The following is a 16,423-nucleotide window of genomic DNA, read 5'->3' as shown; positions in this document are numbered from 1 at the left end:
ATTTGAAGAGAAAATAGTATTTCGATATTTTCAAATTCCTCGTATGTATAACAAATGCACAAAGTCTGCAGATCATTCATTAGGATGTATAACTAATTTTTTCTTAACTTTCTCGCGATTCTTTGCAAAAATATTTGTCTCATTTTACTTTTGCAACCGCGCATGTTATTAACGTGCCAATTTGCTTTAACGCAAGCGCATCGTTTCAGTAGGAATTTCTTTTTCTAACCGCTAATATTACTAATATATGAAAAATAAGATAGAAGATCGGAGTTGCTTCGATGCAAAATTTCACGTTCGAGAGAATACGCAGAATTTACCGAGTTACAGCGCGTGTTTCATACCATTCATTATACCAGGCTGTTTCTAATTTTGAACATCGACGGTTGATACGTTATTATCCGATTTCCATAGCTGGTTCGAAATTGGTAGTTGCTGGACAGTGCGCGATCGATAGAAAACACGTAATGATATATCATTAATGCTTATACCTTGAAAGAGCAGTGATTAATGAATAGATCTGTTAACTAGCCGCCGTTTATCGTCGAATTAGAATATCTAAGCTCGAGGTAGTGATAACTGCCAGGGTTTTTATAACAGGTATGCGTCGTAACCTATGAAATCGCAACTATCATTACGAAATGACAGTTATCTTTGTCAAATAGCAGCTGTCGTTAGAAAATAAAAGCCGCAATTACAAAATGACAGGCACGATTATAATACAGTTTGGAAAATTGAAGACGCGTTTGATCTTGAAAATGTTACAGGCTGTGGACCATCTCTAAAAAAACATTGGTCGATTTTGTTTATGGCCGAGGCCACCGCTGACTCGAAGATTGAAGCTCGCCCTTCGCAACAAACCCTTAAAGTTTGATGTACGATTTTTCTTTACTGTCCCATAGAACAAAAATGAGAAACAATTTCTATCGTGTAAGAGGCTCGCGATACGTCGTACATTTTGATAAAGTTGCTAGTTCAACTTAGGCTCGGAGCTCGATAAAGCAACAAAAAAATCGTACGTTGAATGTTAAGGGCTCGGTGTTGAAGAAAAGCTTCAACTGAAGAAAAAAGCTTCGGTCTTAGATTCTACGGTGGTCCTAGTCACGGAGAAAATTGCTCAACATTTTTGGATACACTCGAATGTGTCGCGTTCTAGAAGACGATTACATATTCCATTTTTCAATATTGTACGATTGAATTTCAAGAAATTGCAACAGTTCAAATTTCGCAAGAAATTAAAAATTTCTAGCTTCTTTTTAAGCCACCAACCAAGTTGTCTATAATCTGGAATATATATTTTTAGGAAGGAGCTGGCGATGAACCGGCTGCGAAGATGACAGTGCAAGCAAGCGGTCGACGTCGTCCGCGTGCTATAGGTGACAGAGTTAAAGCCCGGCGGAGCCGTTTCGAGCCCGACCTCCGACGACGCGTACCGACGGGACGTGGAGAAATGAACCAAAAAAGGGATTGACAGGTATCGACGATGAAGAAAGTGGAGGAGAAAGGGGAGAAAAGCGGGGGGAGGGGGGAAGAGCGGAACGCGAGAAGTTAATGAGGAAACCGTTTGCGGCGGTCGATATAGTTCGGGGATTGGCGAGATCAACGGCGGCGGTAGGGCTCCTCTCTGATCGCCGGCGACCGAACCGGAAGAGAGTGGGGCTGTCGCCAATTAACCGGCTAGGTAGGTTTATTGCCTAATGAGATAATACCCGGCCTAATGAGCCGCGATTATCTACAATGGCGTAAGGCGGGCGATGTATCATGGTTCAACCCGAGGCCGTTTTCGCTCGGCCCTCTATGGTATGCTTGTTGGATATGGGTCCCCTTGATTTGCGGGAATTGACCGAATCGAAGATTGAGGGACCGGGAACGCGCGTTCTTTGCACGGCACAGGCGCTTCCTGGAAGATACTACCGTGAAACGACCATCCTAAGTCGTCGTTCGACTGTTTTAGCCGCTACGGGAGCTACGCTTCGGAAACGAGAATTTGCTCGGTCGATGCAAAATACGTGGATCGTTTTCTGTAACCTCTTAGGCGCGGCAGGATTTATGCGCGAATGAAATCTTTCATAACTAAATTACCATTTTTCTTGATGTATATTTTGGCATAGTTTTATATATCATTAGCTATATATATATTCTTTTTTTAGTGTATTGTACACACACACACACTTTCACTTTAATCGTTTACTTTAACCCTTTGACTACTGTTGGCGCCCAACACATGTTGGCTTCCTGGTACTGTAGGCGCCAATAGGCGTCCAGATCAAATTTCGCCTGTTTCGCCTGTTTATTATTAAATTTCATTATTAAATATTATAAAAAAAAAAACTTAAAATTAATATTCACTTCAAGTAATATTGATCTAATGTAATAGAATTCGGTGTTTTGAATATTTTAATATAATTCTTCAGAAGTGCGTGTCTAACGAAAAACTTCGCCGTACAAAGTGGACGTCGCGAGTGAATTGGTATCGTACCGTACGGCCGATGCGTGTCAAAGTCTGCCGTAGCCAAAGGGTTAATAAAATAATTGAGCAAAGCACGAAACATTCACGAAAGCCGCTACAATGGAGCGTCGTGGCTTAGAGGTTAATAATCAGTCTAGAAACTAGTGTGAAGAATTTTAATAGTTATGTACTCTATTTTTGAAGAAAAGAAACTTTTCCGCAATTTACGCGTATTTCCTTTGCACGTGGCTTCATTTTACGCGAATGAAAATCGTGTCGATAGAGTCTGCGAGTACGGTAGAAAAAGTATTATTAATAATAATGCTCTTCAGCTTATAAATATAAATGGACAATTTGGGAAGGGGAGATATGATTATTCAAGCTTCGCGGCTCGTTTCTACAGTTATCGATTGTCAATAATTGTAAAAAACGAACTCGATAAAATTCTATTTTATATTTGAAATATTATTACGATTATGGTGATTGTAATCGATGAAGGTATACTGCTTGCATCATTATTAACCCATTGCCGTACCATTCTCTTCATAATTGCAATGGTAATATTCGATTGTAATAATTTCTTAGGAGGAAAAGAAAATTTATATTGATTGTATATCTATATTTATTAGAACGTTTAAATATTCATCACAAGAGAACAGAATTTTATTCCGACTTAAAAGAATTGATTAATTCGTAGTTGGGGATTGAACTTAGAAATTAATATTAAAGATATATCGAACACGAGCACCGAACCTAACGAACATTACATACATTTGAATTAAATAATTTATCGAGTTTTCATAGAGTCTATAGCTTCGACAATTTGATAGATCAGGTGTCAAGAGGTTTTGTTGGGACTAGTTTCGCTAGCCTCGTACGATTGATTCGTAGTTGGGGATTGAACCTAGAAACTTATTTGACTTGTTTACGCGATACCACCTATAAATTTACAGTTCAAATTGATACGTACTCGTGTATCAATCTAGTGTACGGATACGTTTCCAAACAATTTGGAATATATTGAAACAGGCAATTATCATGTCGACCTGTGTCAGTGGTATTATACTCGATACGTTATTAATCATAATCCCAGCAGAGGTGGGACAAAGTATAAATTAATGGAGGATAAAAGTCCTCGTCGCAATTTCATATGATAAATAGAAACATTAACCACTTTAATGCTAACAGTTTTAACTTGTAATAATTAGATATCCTATTAACCTACGTACAATATCGAAGTATGATTAATGTAACAGATATTTATCTTTACTATTTTCCGAATTATCAAAATCTTAATGTACATATTATGCACTTTTGGAGATAGTAAAATTCGCATTAAAGATCCACGTTACAAATCTACAAAATTGAAGTTAAAATCATAAGTTAAATGAAGTTAAAGTAATAATTTTCCTTATAAGTTGCGACGAGGACATAGCTTGAAGATGAGTCAACGGTGAAATCATCGGTTCCTATATGATTTTTGAATGTATTACTTATGTAAAGAACTTATGTAAGCAAGGTATATAAGTATAATAAAATAATATTAAAAATAACAATATCAATATCGCATATCAACTTCGAGGAAAAGTCACTTGAAATCTAAATCCATCTCGTCGAACTTATTCGAAGCTGCTTCAGGCAAGATACGCGGGCGTACCGACTAGCGATTGAGTTAGAAGAGTATTACTACGTGCATTGTGCGCGTATGTATAGCATAGAAGCTTATACGTACGTATAAGCATAAAGCTGTTTCGGTAGAACATATATTATGCTAATTCCTATAACATCGACAGAACATAGTTTAGCGTTTAGTGGAATTTATATGTCCGGAGCAATTTCGGCCCGTGTATAGAAACAAATTGCTGCATCTGCATGAATTAATATGAAAACTCGACTTTTCCCTACGAATTGAAAGCATTTCCATTAACCCGGCCTGACGTCCATCACTTTAAATTAGGGAGCTGGACACGGCTATCATCAATTTCTTCTTTCAGCGGTCGGACGGCCAAACTGCAGACTGCGTACGTCTGACGAAAAATTAATAGATTTAAAAGAGTTTTATTAATGTCGAATCCACTGAAATTATTAATAAAATATATCTGTTTGACTTATTTGTGCTCGACGTAGTAAATGCTTGTTTTGCCTGGACCCACGATTTACATTGAAACGATTTTCAAAGACTTAAGACAGAGTTAATAAAAATAATGTCAACTACTTTGGAGAAATTTTTGAATATTTTGTTATCCGAGCGTGAAACTACAGGCTTGACTGTGTAAAATGAGCACAAGCAGAACGTTGTATAATTGTATGAAAATATTTTTTGGAAGTTTCAAATAAGTCGATAAAAATAGTATGAGCTACTTTCAAAACGTTTTCAAATATTTTGTGTACTTAGAGTATGAAAATAGCGGTTCGACTGTATATTAAAATCGAATTACTGAAAATAATGTAATCTATTTTTCTTTTTAAATATTTAAATATTTTATTTGAATAAGCTCAACCAGAGCCTTGCAAGATTTTTGTTCGCGAGCTCGCATTTCAACGTTCGACAATTTCTCGGTCAGTATTCATTGCTTCGATTTTACGGAGAATTTTATGTCAGCGATCGTATTTTACAATAATCATGTCTCCCCGTATTTTTCAGGATAATAACAATAATAAAATAGGCAGCCGCGGTAGAAATTCTGTTTGGATTTCGACGTTTCCCGGCGATCAATGGGGGGATTGCGGATGACGACGGCACGGCAGCCGGCGAAAGTTTTCAGATTTTCCGTATTTTGCATACGATCTCCGGGAATCCGGCTTGTATACGCAACACGCGGATACACAATGCGGCGAAAACGCCACACGCGTCTTCGCTACGCCGTGCCAAGCCACAGTCCCACCAGCGCCTGTCCAAAGTTCACCGTCGCCGGGAGAGCTTTGGGCGGAAGAAACCCGGAAGTTTTAATTAAAATTTGCACTTTTCCGGCCCATAAATAACTACATTGAAGAACGATGGGGAGGGGGAAGGTAAAAGAAGCACGCAAGAACTAAAGCTCAAAAACAGCGAACAAGTCACGTACTCGTCGTAAACCGAACCCACCTCGAAAACCTTAATAGTTTCGAAGTAAAGAAAATGCATCGGCGCTAGATAGTGCAGGTACCAGCTAATACAGCACCCTTCTACTTCCTGCTCCGGAGCTGTAAATATCAATACACGCGCAGCATTGTTGCTGATGTTACGAACTCCCAACGTTAGTGTTACAGAAAATTTAAACAATAATTACTTTCTACCAGGATTTAATTTTTGTTGTATAGAAATATCGATAGTAGCTATTTTAGAAATTTTTTTAGAAATTCATTCTTTCTTCTTATTTCTTATTTTTATTAACCCTTTGACTACTGTAGGCGCCAATAGGCGTCAAGATCAAATTTCGCCCCCGTTTCTTATTAAATTTGATTAATTATATATTGTGTAATATTTATGTTATATATTGTAAAAGAAAAAGCTTGAAATTATCGTACACTTCAAGTAATATTGGTTTAATGCAATAGAATTCAATACTTTGAATATTTTACTATACTTCCTCAGAAATGCATGTCTAACGAAAGACTACGGCCGTGCCAAAGTCTGCCGTAGCGAAAGGGTTAAATAAAATCACCTAAATATCTTCTCTAATTGTAGAGGAACATGCTATGGTAATGTATACGTGTACCTGATAATTTCTACATCAGCTGTACAACTTAAGAAAAAAGTTATACAATTATAAGCAAAGAAACAAAAATATTAGCTTCCAAAAAAGATATCTTCGCAACACAAAGTTCATTGTATATAAAATATTATGATATATTAGAAATGTATAACTATTTTAGAATCTGTGTAAAGAATATATGTATAGCTGTTCTAAACTGTATGGATGAAATATATAGCTATTTCAGAATAAATATAAAGAATGAATATTGCTTATGGAATATATTGTTGCGCGTTCTCGACGTCCGTCGCGGCATCTCGTATAATCTTTATTTATTTACAGTTAGCAACAACTATTAACACTAATAACAATATATCTGAATCTATTATTATTTATAAACGTCCTCTCGAGAGAGTCTCTCGACTGACTGTCGATTCAACGACTCCGTGACAACCCCGAACTTCTTCTATTTCCTTAGGGGTTGTTCACTATGAAGTATTTCTTCATTACGGCGACTCCACATGATCAACCGCCGTAACAATATGTAAAAAGTGTATAGATATTTTCGATTTTAGAATACGTGCAACAAATATATAGCTGTATTGAAATATATAAAAAGATATGCGACTGTTTTAGAACCTATATAAAGAATTTATGTATATCTATTGTGGAATATATAGACAAAATATATGGTTATTTAAAAATAAGTATTAATAATATATAACTGTTTTAGAATATATGGAAAAAGAATTATATCTATCTTAGAACACGAACAAAGAATATATACAAGAAACATATAACAGTTTCAAACTATGTATATACAAAAATATATACAGTTGTCTTAGTAGACATACGAAGATGTAAAACCTTAAAAAATATTCGATAGCGACCAAAAATGCTTGTAGCCTGAAGAGGAAACTGCACAACGGAGTATTGAATAAGCAAGCAGCCGAGGGAGTACCTCGTGAAAGATCCTTATTAAATGATTAATTAAATAGAGTATTCCCGTCGTTGGAACGTCGATGAGACATTAATCGCGGCCGAAGTTCACTTAACCGCGGCCCTCCCACCTTCTCCAAACAATCGCGAAAGAATAAGTCAACAGAAGGGGGGAGGGAATTGGAGCAATAACGAAAGTAGAACAATAAACTGTATCGGTACAATGAAAATTAAGGAAAAAGTTATCAGATTCTCTTCCCCGACGGGGATGAGTATCGACACTTCTCTCTACCGTCTCAGATGAAAGTTTCACGCTCCGTTCACCTTCTCCGCAGCTTCGTCGACTCTTTTTCTTTTTTTTTTCATCTGCTTTCTTTCGTAATTAAGGAAGTCGGCGAGGCAGGCGCCGGCACCAAAGTGATTTTTTCCCAGCAATTACACTTCCCGCGCTCTGATATGGAACCAATCGCGGCGCGTCTCGTTTCTTTCGGAATTTCGATTATTAATGCGCACGACTGAATTAACCCTTTGCGTAGGAAAACTGTTTTGAATGTAGAGTTAAAACGTCTCCGAGCGGAAAGAGTTATAACCCTAGATGTTCGGACCAATGTTTGGCACTGCATATAAACGATAACGATAATTCTGTTATAAATTATTTCATCGATTTATTTGGATAATTCGATGTATTATTTGATAACGAATTATTCCAATTTGAATAGAGATCGTACAATTATTCGAGTAATTTATTTGAACAGAGATTGTGAAATTATTCAAGTCATTTCTTTGAATAAAGATAGAGAAATTATTCAAATCATACTGCCAGTAATTGTTCACTGTTTTTGTTCCATGGAATTTTATAGAAATTATATTCTACCTCTTTATATTTATATTTACTTTTTTAGATTATTTTCAGTATCAATTACTGTACGAATGAAATCCTAGTCGAATAACGTACGTAGATAAATCCTTAATAATTCCGAATAAAAGTTTATTCGTTAATCTTCTTCTTATCCATCGTATGAATAAAATTTCGTCTCACTCTGCTACGGAACACTGAACGCAGCCATTTTCGCACTGTTTCGTAAAAGGAGGGCCGCAGATATTTATACAAAGTACTGGAATAAATTTCCGATAAATCTGTTTACACAATTTCCACAATCGTAAATCGAACTGTATCGTTTCGACTCGTTTTCAGCCGCACCGTAGCGTGGGAAACGGGTATCGACTGCACGCGCAACAAAGTTCACGGTTCTTAGGTTCTGACACTCTTTGCCACTTCGTAAACTCATTCCCCGCACGAGTCAATCGTAGTTCCATCTTATTGCAACTTTCGATGTTAGCATAGTTTTAAAGCATGTCCCCCGAAACTCCTCGCATTGCCGTCAGATATCGCGCGTTATCGGACACGTTTCTCCAGGAGTTTCGCAACTTTCGTAACTGCACGTTTTCAGATACAGATTGCGAACGCGACGCGCGCGCGGTCGTGCCGGCATCATGCTGCAAATTCCCAAAATACGATTAGCGAGCAATTTGCAAAAATTGATTGGGAGAATCGATGCGGGATAAACACGCGCGACGCGCAAGCGCAAAACGCGGTTGCGACGCGAAGTTTTAACTCTTCTTTAACCTTTTAGATACTACGCGCCACTGTAGTGGCTTTCGCGAATGGCTCGTGCTTTACTCAATTGTTTTATTATTTATTAAAGCAAACAATTAAAGTGAAAGTGTGTATATGCAATATATTAAGCAAAGAATATATGTTATTAGTACTATATATAGATATCCGGAAAAAATATATATTAAGAGAAAATCGTAATTTAGTTACGAAAAACTTTATTTGCGCAAAATCCTGCCGTATCTAAAAGGTTAAATTCGTGAAACGAGACCGTATAAAGAGATCATTCTCACTGTTTCTCGTTAAAGAAATCCATTTTCGGCAAACCACCTCTGCTACCGCGGGTCTGCTGTTCACCGAAAAACGTGGATATCCAGAAAACTCCGCGCGGTCCGGTTAAATTATAATACCGCGAATACAAAGTCGAAATCCGACTCGCGCCGCCGCCGGCCGTGGTTTCTACAACTCCGCGCGGGACCCAGTTCGGAACTGTGAATCCCGGGATTTTTTTCGCCGGCGATTTTTTCACGTTCGCCCGATTTAACAATGCGCTCGCGACTAGATAAAATACTACACCGTTAAAAAAAATGTCCAATTAACGAACGTCGACGGGGGACACCCGCGATAAATCAGATTGTCTCAAGCGTTCTTTTTCCGTTCGATTGTTTTTGCAGCTCCCGCGCCCGTCGCGTTCGCCCGGCGTGTAATGAAATATTTGGACGTGTTTCTCAATTACAGCGGAATATGGGGCGGGTCGTTGTTTTATCCGTATGCAGTGGGGCCGCGAAAGTAACCGGCGACCTTTTCAAACGAGACAGCTTCTTTATAATCGGGTCAAGAAATGTGTTTGATATATTAGAGGGATTTGGTTATTAGTAGACCGCGAATTTATTAACCCTTTGCACTCGAATGGTGACTCTGAGGCACCACTAAAATTGTTCGATCGCCTTTTAAAATAATTTTCATACCAACAAGTTTGACAAATTGTTAAAAGTGGAACCATTGATGTTTCAAACTTACGCTTTGTTGGTATGAAAATTATTTTGTTAAAATTGTTAAAAGTGGAACCATTGATATGAGTCGCAAATATCAATTTGATATGTCTAAAAGTTTATTTTGTTAAATAGAATAGAAATAGTATGAGCCAGGAAAATGATTTCATATTTTCAGTAAAAATGGCTTCGAGTGCAAAGGATTAATTCGGAAAAGGAATATAATAAATTTCTATTTCTTTGTTATCAAAGTATATTAATGAAATTTAATATAATCGTACAAGAAACCAGAACTGTCTCGTTCTATTAGAAAAATGAATAATAAGAAAGAAATGTAGAAACCATAGGTCAAGAAATTCAGGGCGTAGGTAATCATAAGTTACCTTTGAAAATCATTATTCTATGCTCAAATTAAAAAATTACGAAACGCGAGTTTCTTTCCACTTTTGTTGCTGCAACTAATCGCAATTTTTTAAATAATTTTTTGCCATTATTTGATGAACTGATCCATCTAGGATCTAGAAAATATTTAAATTTAATAGAATTATAAAGAAGTTGTTCGGTTTGAAAAAGCGTTCGCGTGCATTCGTGGCTCGCTGTATATAGAAACAGCATTCGGTTTCGGGTTCCGACGCGTATTTTTGCCCCGTTGAAAGCAAGACGAGACAGAGTAGGTACCAGCATTGCAAACTGGCTTACTCAGGAGATCGACCGCCGGTGTCTGTGCCCATATACGGTCCCTCGATTAAATTGACTTTGGGTAACCACCACCTGGATCGAGAAAATATAGCCTAATATCGAGGCAACGTCGAGGGGATGCTGCTGGTATATATTCTCCCATAGACGTATCGCATTGACGATTTGTAGGTTCGCCGGCAGAAGCGTTTCGTAATTCATAAGTGGCGTGCGCGCTCACCTGTGATATCAACCGCACGTACCTACAATTGCTCGCCGGCTAAACGATCCACCCAGAAGCAATTAAACGGTGTCTATTGCGATTCTACGGCTCCTAAAAATCCGCCTGGGTAAACCCTTCCACTTTAACTCTTTACGGTCGAACGGCGACTCCGAGGCGTTGTTAAAAATGATAATGTCACGTTTCGAAATCATTTTTAGCAAATTTATTTCTATTTAGAGAATTCTCAATAATTTGTCGCAAAATGCAATTTTATAATGTATAAAATGTTCCAGGTTATATAAAATGCAAAGATTATAAATCTGAACAAATATTTTGAATTTCCAGTTAAATATGGTTTCGACTGAAAAGGGTTAATAAATCCCTTAACGCGAAACTATCGAGCTCTAAATACGATTAATATATAGTAATGCACATTATATTATAGCCGTGACAATGTTTTTTGTCCGAGTATTGGTTCACGTTGTATACCAGAAATTTAATTACGTAAGTATATTGCATATGAATATAATAAGTAAATCTAGCGATTTACATAACTATTCATCTACATCGACCAGGAGAATGATCGTTCATCGCGATCTTTTGTCCTTTACCATACATTGTTTTACAACAATGACAAGATTCATTTCATTTAAACTTAACACGATTTCTATCACAATATATAAGGTCATTTGTTATTGAGGTGGAAAAGAGGTATATGAATAAATTTTATAATTTCAGCAACTGTAAGCGAAAAAGGGAGTAAAATTCGGAAACCAGTTTTTATTGAGGAGAAATTTGCGTTTCATGCTGCAAGATGACGATCCTACTTTCGCGCGATGTAATTAGTCTCGAAAATTAAGATCCTTCTGTAATATTTCGCCCAATTTTACGGACTTTTTTTTTTCATTCGCAGACTGCGCATTTTATGCAATCGTGTCACAAATAGATAGAAAAAACCGCGATAATGTAAACGCAATAAGAAGATTAATGAACATTGCTATCTTCATTTCAATCTATTATATTTGCTAAAAGAAAAAGATGCGTTTTTATTTCATTCCTGTGTATTGCAATGAGGATGGACAATTTTTATCTTGCATAAAGATCCGTGGTCCGCTCATTTATAATTTCGAACGACTGCGCCGATAATAAAGGAACTAAATACTGTATAGAAGCAAAGACGCGTCCAAGCAAAGAGCTCGGAAAGATTAAAGAACACTTGTGTACCAAGAAGAGATATTGGAAGCGTAGCAGTGTGTCGAACAATAAGGTCGGATTCCCGCGACACCGACCAACCGAAGGAATTAATAAAGAACGTCCGCGGGGCCCGGAGACCCGAGAAATTTCAACGGATCGCAGGGGCGAACATAAATTTTCCTCGGCGAAAAGTCTAGACACAGTCGGCTCGGAAATTCTGTTCGGCGCAATGACTGCTTCGGATTCCGAATGTGGGAGGCGATTCCATAGTACCGGAGTAAAATAGGTTACAATTGCACGGAACGCGCGGGTCCTTCGTTGGACAGTGAATTGCATTCGATATCACGATGTCGAGTTCCGGGCACGTTTTTCGGTACAGAAAACGCTATTTCGTACGTGGAAAGTGTCGACTATAAAACTGTCAGGATATCTGAGAATGGGGGGAAGAGCGGCTCTTTTCCTGTTGGACAGGAAGTTGTCGAATCCGCGCCGGTTTTCCTACGAATAAACCAGCGACGGCTCTATAGGCGGCCATTCAAGAGCACCCCCGATACGTTCGGAAAAGAATTTTAGCCGGGCCGCAGACATTTAACTACGAGCCCCCACGTTTGTCTACGTGGTTCCGGCGCTTTTCTCTCATTACGGAACGTCTAATGGGAAACGCGTCGCGCGGAATATCAGCCGCCCGAAACTTTCGATCGCTCTGGCAATTAAGAGACGCGGAAATTTCATCGTTAACCCCTCGCGCTATAATAACGTGTCAGACTCGTGACGAAGATCCCATGCAAGATCCACTGAATAGTAATATTATTCATTTCTTCGAAATCGAAATCAAATTGAATTCTTCTGTTATCAAAGTCTGAAAACAGAGGTAGGTAAAGACGATAGAAGAAACAAAAATGATCCGGTCCTGTTAAAGACAAGAGTCGTAGCGCAAGGGGTTAAACAAACAGCATTAACGAACAGATGACGGAACGTCCGACACTTGGCCGGGTAATTGGGCCGGTTTTCATCGGCGATAAAATGTTTTGCCTCGGTTATATTATATGTATATTATATATATTAAATAAGATCGTCGGCATCCAGAATGATGCGGATTTTATACGCTCATGGTAAACGCGGGTAGCTTGGAACGATGGATATATTTGAAAAGTTAACGGTTCTCTTGCAAGTAGTAGTGATTATGTAATTCTTTCTCATCTGCATTATTTTTTTAGAATTGAATGCTTAGACGTGGAATGCTAAGTATTTCTTAATATTAAGTCGTGTGCCGAAATGAGTTTATTCGACATCAGTTTCAATTTTAATAAACATCTAGTAGACTTCTAAAAATCTCAAGGATATGTATGAGCTGATATAAATTCATTGTTACTTTGTAGTGAAAATTAGAATTATTACTGTCTATTATCATTAGGACACGATAAAAAATTGTAGTAATTTCTGAAATTTATTTCAAAGTAAATAAATATATATTTTAGGTCGAAATAAAATGAATGGAAGTCAATCTCATGGAAAAATATTAAATTCTTATTTCATCGATATAACGAACACGTATAACTTAAAATATACTTTCGACGATACGATGCCATAAACTTGTAACATTAGCGAAAACTGAATGAAAAATTTTAATTTATACCATTAAATAAACAACTGTCCTAGGAATTAATTTACAGGACCATAACTTTTTATTCGAACGACGGGAATTTCCTGTAGATTTACTTGCTTCTAAGTGAACAGAAATTTCAAAATGTGCTGGAAGAATCGCGTCATTATTTATTTTAATGACGAACAGAGGCACTAGCGTCGCATTATGTATAGTCCACTTTAATGTACGCATTCAGGCATTTTTCATGAACCACTTTACCCGGAGTAATATCTCAAGATCGTTATACCGCCAACAGCGAACGGGATCGAGATGTAAATTTAATATCACGCTTCTAGACACGATTATTATAGTCCACGATTCTCATTATCTTTTTAAGACTGATTGCGAATCCGTATATACATATATGTATACGCGTTTCCATCCGGAACGTTCGCGGGCGCCGTTCTCGATTTAATTCGGTAAACATCCGATATTCTTTGCGCAATAATAGCGTAAAGATTAAAGGGATTGCCTGCCACAGCTACGACGTCAAAGAATGGATTAACTATGTGAAAAAAGAAAGAAAGGTACAGAGGAATGTAAAAAGTACGGGAGGCCGCGTCGCGTCAACGAACAAGCAGCGTTTTAGATTAAATTTTTTTCATAAAATAGATAGCCTCTTCAAGTATGCCATTCCTTAATAACATAATCTCCCAAAGCTCGGCGAGCCTGTATACACATAGCTTGTAATGCGCGACGAGCCTCCGGTTGATAACCAATTTCTCGCAGGAACATCCTGGCACTGCAATAGTTTAATCTTGAGAGAGGATGGACGCTTGAATTGTTCCGCATACCGAAGTCGGCAATAAATCGCCACGACACTTTCAAACTCTAACATTATTTCATAAATATTTTAATTCGCCGCGCGGACACGGCCGAACAGAGAACTGCAAGAGATGTGTTTGTTTAGGAAACTGAAGTGAAATTTAATGGGAAATTTACAGTTCGATAGAATTTCAGAATCGTGTTTCAACTTCGTTTATTAATTACTCGTATTCGAAAAGTGTATTCAAGATTTATACGCGACTCTGATAACTAAACAGCGTTCTCCTGAATTTGTTATATGTGACAAGCTATCTGTATCTGTCACACATTACTTGACTGTCTCAGACTTATCCTAAAACAAACCAGATTTTAAATTAGCACTTTACATTCTAATGCCGATACGACGACATTAAATGATCAATGTCGTAATATAATTGTACAAAATACATAAATCAGAGCACAAAATCTTTTATTTATTAATTCCTATAAAATCTCATAGTAGTATGACGGTTATAATTTCAATTCCATTTTTGGTACATTATAATAAAATATATATCTAGGATGTGCCATAAATAGATGATCAAACACTTCTTGTCACCTTCTGCCCTTTACTACTAATTTTCAGACCACCCTGTATATCTCTTTATTACACGCATTGGTAGACATATCAGACAAAGCTTCAGAGGGTAAATGTTTAAAAAGTAGCTGAAAGTCGAACCTAAAGAAATACGATATCGGCAACGTCCACGGACTCACGTGATCCATTACAGTTTCATAGTAACTCGAGCCGGTATGAAAGTTAATTATAAAATATAAGCGACGCGTTAATTACGTTACAGTTAATGGTAACACATGTGGTCGATAATGACCTCGCGGTTAATGCGGCCCCGCTAAAATATACGAACTTACGATAAAAAGAAGTACAAAGAAAATTAATAATCTCATTAAAACAGAGAACCTGCTACCTACGCGTAACAGACTCTCCCCGTATCGGCTGACAAAATAATTGCGGGCGGATTAAACGAAAAAACCATCTGAAAATTCTGCCTATGTAGAATAGAAAAAACGGTGCGCATTACGAAGCGGTGTTAGGTAAGTAAGTCGACTAATTATCGGCGAGATCGTTCGCCAGGATCCCGGAAGACGAGTAACGGATAATGAAAACTTGACAACGATTCGACGCTCGTTACCGGCTACCAATCTGTGAATATAAATGGAACGCGCCAGTCGGCTAGTCAATTTCATTTCGAGTCCCCGGATGGAGTCACCGTGATTCGGATGGGCCCCGCATAATTGTGGAAATTAACCTCGGGGATAATTGCCGGCCGTCGTTACAATCCGCCGCCGCCGCCGCGTAGCACAGTGAAAAATCTTCGGCCGGCCGTTCCCGCTGATTGGTCAATCGAAACGAAACAATTCGGCGAAGTATTCGACGCACACGTTGAGAGGAGAGAGAAAGAGAAAAAGAGAGAGAGAGAGAGAGAGAGAGAGTAGGTGAGAGGAAGAGAGAGAGAGAGAGAGAGAGAGAGTGGTGAGAGAGGAGAGAGCAGGCCCGTGTGCGTGCTCGACGCCCATTAATTCCGGCGCTCCTCTCGCCTTCGTGTATCGATACATGCACCACGGGCCGCGATCGGCCGGCAGCGATGGTAATTCTAGGATAATTCCAATTTCGAGTGGTGATTTTGTTGCGCAATTCGTGTCGGCCGAAGGAATACGATATCGCGGCCCGCAATGGCGGATCATCATGCAAGACGCTCGCCGTACTTTTATCGTTCATATTTTCCCCGGCGAGCTTCTCTCTCTGTTCTTAACTGCGTCCATGAAACATCCAATTAAAACCGCGGATTTCGTCCGGAACATACTTTATGCGAACTCATTTGGATATTTCCGTGGCGGGGGACAGAGGTCGCAGAGTTATTGGTTGCGGAGAACGGCGCGCATCGAGCGCTGTGCACAGAAAAGATTTTAAGTCGGTATTATTTGTCGTGCGGAACAACGCGTCTCAAATGCGGCATGCATAAAGGACCGTACGTAAATGACGATAACTAGACGACGGATCTTTATGCAGTTCTTCATTATTAACCCTTTGACTACGGCAGATTTTGGCATGGCCGTAGTTTTTTCGTTAGACATGCATTTTCTGAGGAAGTATATTAAAATATTCAAAATATCGAATTCTATTACATTAAACCGATATTAGTTGAAGTGAATAATAATTTTAATAATATAAATATTACGCAATACATAATTAA

The sequence above is a fragment of the Augochlora pura genome, chromosome 4, assembly GCF_028453695.1.
Source record: "Augochlora pura isolate Apur16 chromosome 4, APUR_v2.2.1, whole genome shotgun sequence".
Lineage (NCBI taxonomy): Eukaryota > Metazoa > Arthropoda > Insecta > Hymenoptera > Halictidae > Augochlora > Augochlora pura.
This window is presented reverse-complemented; position numbering follows the sequence as displayed.